The following is a 5,301-nucleotide window of genomic DNA, read 5'->3' on the forward strand; positions in this document are numbered from 1 at the left end:
CACCATAACCCTAACACTAACCCTAACCCTAATCCTCACCGCAATCCTAACCCTCACACTCACACTAAACATCACCGTAAACTTAACCCTCACCCTAACCCTAACCATCACCCACACCCTAAAACTCACCCTCACCCGAACCCCCACACTCACCCTAACCTTAGCCAAAACCTCATCTTAATCCTAACCCTAACCCTAATTCTAACTCTAACCCTCACCCACATACCAACACTAACTCTCAATTTAACCCTCACCCTAACCATCACCCTAACCCTAATTCTAACCCTAACACTCACTCTCACCCTAAGCCTCACCCTAACCCTTATCCTCACACTAACCCTAACCCTAACCCTAACCCGCACATTAACTCTAACCCTCACCCTAAACCTTATCCTAAACTTCACCTTCACCCTAACCGTCAACTACACCCTCACCCTCACCTTCAGCCTAACCCTAAACCTAACCCTAAACCTAACCATCAACCTAACCCTAAACCTCACCCTCACCCTCACCCTCCGCCTAACGCTAATGCTAACCCTAATCCTAACCCTAAACCTCACACTCACGCTCACCCTAACTCTAACCCTAACCCTAAAGCTGAATTTCACACTAACCCCAACCCTACTCCTAACCCTCAACCTAAACCTAACCCTCACCCTAACAATAACCCTAACCCTCACCCTAAACATAACCGTAACCCTAATGTTATCCCTAACATTCAACATCACTCTAACCCTCACCCTCACCCGTACCCTAATGATAACCCCTACCCTCACCCTCACCCTAACCCTAACTGTAACCCTAATCCTCACCACAACCCTAACACTCACCCTCACCCTAACCCTCACCGTCACCTTAACCCTCACCCTAACCCTAACCTTCACCCACACCCTAAATCTCACCCTCACCTGAACCCTCACTGTCACCATAAACTTACCCAAAACCTCACCCTAAACCTAACCCTCACTCTAAATCTAACTCTAACCCACATCCTCATACTAACCCTAACCCTCACCCTAAACCTAACGCTAACCCTAAACCTCAATCTCACCCTAACCCTCACCCTAAAACTTATAGTCACACTAACCCTAACCCTAACCCTAAACTCACATTAACCCTAACCCTCACCCTACACTTCACCCTACCCCTGACCGTAACCCGAACCCTAACCTTTACCCTAACCATAACCCTAGCCCTCACATTCACCCTAACCCTCACTGTCACCCTACCCTCACCCTAACGCTAACCCTCACATACAACCTCACCCTCACCATCACCGTCACCCTCACCCTAACACCCACCCTCACCCTAAACATCACCCTAACCCTAACCCACACCCTAACCCTAATCCTAATCCTCACCCTAACACTAAACTTCACCTTAAACCTCACCCTCACCATAATCCCTACCCTAAAACTTACCCTAAGCCTTTCCTAACTAAAACCCTCACCCTCAACCTAACACTCACCATCACCCTCACCCTATCCCTCACCCTCAACCTAACCATCACTTTATCCCTTACCCTCACCCTAAACCTCACTCTAACCCTAACACTAACAGTAACACTAAACCTCACTCTAACCCTCACCCTAACCCTCAACCTAAACCTAACCCTCACCCTAATGCTCAACCTAACCCTCAACCTAACCCTAATCCTCACCCTTACCCTCACCCTAACCCTCACCCTAAACCTTACACTCACCATAACCCTAAACCTAACCCCAACCCTCAGCCAAACCCTCTTACTAACCCTAACCCACACACACAAATAACCCTAAAAATAAACCTAAACCTAACCCTCAACCTAAACCAAACCCTCACCCTAACCCTCAGCCTAACCCTAAACCTAACCCTAATCTGAACCCTAACCCTCACCATCACCCTAACTCTAACTCTAACACTAACACTGACCTCACCCTAACCCCAACCCTCACCCTAAACCTAAACCTCAACCTCACCCTAACCCTAACACTCACCTTAAACCTCACCCTTACTCTAACGGTAACCCTAACCCTCACCATCACCTTAAACCTCACCCTAACCCTTACCCTCTCCATAACCCTAAACCTAACCCTAATCCTCACACTAAGCCTCACCCTAACACTCACCCTAAAAGTAACCCTAACCCTCAACTTCATCCTAAACCTCACCATCACCCTAAACCTCAACCCAAACCTAACCCTCACCTATACCCTAAACTTCACCCTAACCCTCAACCTCACGCTCAACCTCACCCTCAACCTAAACATTACACTAACCTGAACCCTGATCCTAACCCTAAACCTAATCCTCACCCTAACCATAACCCTCACCTTAAAAGTCAACATCACCCTAATCCTCACCCTACAGCTAACACAAAACTTTTCCTAACTGAAACCCTCACCCTCACCCTAACCCACACGCTAACCCTTGCCCTCACCCTAGCCATCACCCTAATCCTAGCCCTAACCCTAACCCTCACCCTCACCCTCAACCTAACCCTAACCCTAACCCTAACCCAAACCCTAAGGCTAACACTAGCCCTCATCCTCACCCTAACCCTAACCCTAACCCTCACCCTCACACTCAACCTCAGCCTCAGTCGAACCCTATGCCTAACCCTAATCCAAACCCTAAACCTCACCCTCACCCTCAACCTAACTCTGAACCTAAATATAACCAAAACCCTCACCCTAACCCTATCCCTATTGCTAAACCTCACCATAACCCTAACCCTAATCCTAATCCTAACCCTCATCTTCACCCTAACCCTTAACCTCACCTTACTCTAACCGTCACCCTCTAACCCTCAGAACCCTAACCCTAACCCTCAGCCTAACCCTCATCCTAACCCTAACCCTACCCCTAACCCTCAACCTAAACTTAACCCTAACCCTAACCCTCACACTAACCCTTACCCTCACCCTTAACCTAACCGTACATGTCACCCTAACCCTAAATTTAAACTAAACCTAACCCAAACACTCATCCTAACCCTAACCCTAACCCTAAACCTAAATCTCACCCTAAACCTCAAAGTCACCCTAACCCTCACTCTAACCCTAACCCTCACCCACACCCTAACCCTAACCCTAACACTCAGGCTAACCCTAACCCTCACTCTCACCCTAAACCTCACCCGAACCCTAAACGTTACCGTAGCCCTCACACTAAACCTAAACCTCACCCTAACAATAACGCTAACCCTACCCCTCACCATAATCCTTACCCTCACTCTCACTCTAACCCTCACCCTAAAGATTACCCTCACCCTAACCCTAACCCTAACCCTCAACCTCACCCTCATCCTAACCCTAACCCTAAACCTAACCCTCACCCTAACCCTAACCCTAATCCTAATGCTATCCTTAACCCTCACCCTCACCCTAAATCTCACTCTAACCCTTACCCTCACCCTAAGCCTAACCATTACCCAAAATCTCAACGTCAACCTAACCCTCACCTTAACCCTAACCTAACCCTAACCCTCACCCTAACGCCCACCCTAACCCTCACAATAAACCTAACACTCACCGTCACACTCACCCTCAACCTAAAACTTTCGCTCACCCTAATCCTTACCCTAACCCTAAGCCTAACACTCACACTAACCCTATCCCTCACCCTAACCCTGAGCATAACCCTCAACTTAACCCTAACCCTAACCCTATACCTAATTCTCACCCTAACCCTAAACCTCACCCTCAACCTCAACCTCACTCTCAGCCTAACCCTAACCATAAAGCTAATCGTAACCCTAACCCTCACACTCACCCTCACCCTAAGTCTAACCCAAACCCTAACCCTGACCCTAACCCTAACCCCAAACCTATCTCTAACCCTCAACCTAACACTAACCCTCACCCTATACCTTACCCTAACCCTCAACCTAACCCAAATACTAACCCTAATGCTATCCCTAACTCTCACTCTCACCCTAACCCTCACTCTAAATCTTACCCTCATCCTAACCCTAAACCTAAACCTAACCCTCAACCAAACCCTCACCTTATCCCTCAAACTAACCCTAACGCTAACCCTAACCCTCACTCTCACTCTAATCCTCAAACTAACCCTTATCCTCACAGTAATCCTAACCCTAACCCTAACCCTCACATTAATGCTAAGCCTCACCCTAACCCTAACTTTACCCTTCACCCTACCCCTCCCTAACCCTAACGCTAACCCTCATGCTAACCCTAACCTTACCCTGCCCTTCAGCCTAACCCTCACCCTCACCCTCAGTCTAACCCTAACCCTAACCCTAAACCTGAACCTCACCCTAACCCTAAACCTCACCCTAACCCACAGCCTCACAATCAGCCTAAACTTAACCCTAACCTTAATCCTAACCCTAACCCTCACACTCCCACTAACCCTAACTGTAACCCTAACCCTAAAGCTGAATTTCACCCTAACACCAACCCTATCCCTAACCCTCAAACTAACCCTAACCCTCACCCTAACCTTAACGCTAAACCTCACCCTAAACCTAAAGCTACCCTTACCCTAACCCTCACTCTAACCCTTACCCTCACCCTAACCCTCATCCTAACACTAACCCTAACACTAACACTAAACCTCACCCTAACCCTCAACCTAACCCTCAACCTAAAATTAACACTCTCCTTAAAGCCCACCCTAACCCACAAACTAACCCTAACCCGTACCCTCACCCTAACCCTCACCCTAAACCTTACCTTAACCCGAACCCTAAACCTAAACCTAACTCTAACCTTCTCCCTAAACCTAACCCTTACATGAACCCTAACTCTCACCCTAACTCTAACGCTGTCACTAAACCTCACCCTCACCCTAAACCTCATTTTACCCCTTACCCTCACCATAACCCTAACCCTAACACTAACTCCAATAATACCACAACCCTAACCCTCACCCTCACCTTCACTCTAACCCTCACCATCACCTTAACCCTTACCCTAACCATAACCGTCACCAACACCATAAAACTCACCCTCACCCTCACCCTCACCATAATCTTACACTATACCTCACCCTAAACCTAACCCTTACCCTAAACCTAACTCTAACATTCACCCTCATACTAACCCTAAACCTAACATTAACCCTCAACCTAACGCTCACCCTAACCCTAACGCTAAAACTAACCCTCAATCTCACCCTAAACCTCACCCTAACTCTTATCCTCACACTAACCCTAACCCTAATCCTAACCCTCACATTAACCCTAACCCTCACCCTAAACCTAACACTAGCCCTCACCCTAACCCTAACCCTAACCCTCACCTTCACCCTAACCCTCACCGTCACCCTACCCTCAACCTAACCCTAACCCTCACC

Source organism: Dipodomys merriami, unplaced genomic scaffold, assembly GCF_024711535.1.
Source record: "Dipodomys merriami isolate MVZ:Mamm:240054 unplaced genomic scaffold, mDipMer1.0.p SCAF_105, whole genome shotgun sequence".
Taxonomy (NCBI): domain Eukaryota; kingdom Metazoa; phylum Chordata; class Mammalia; order Rodentia; family Heteromyidae; genus Dipodomys; species Dipodomys merriami.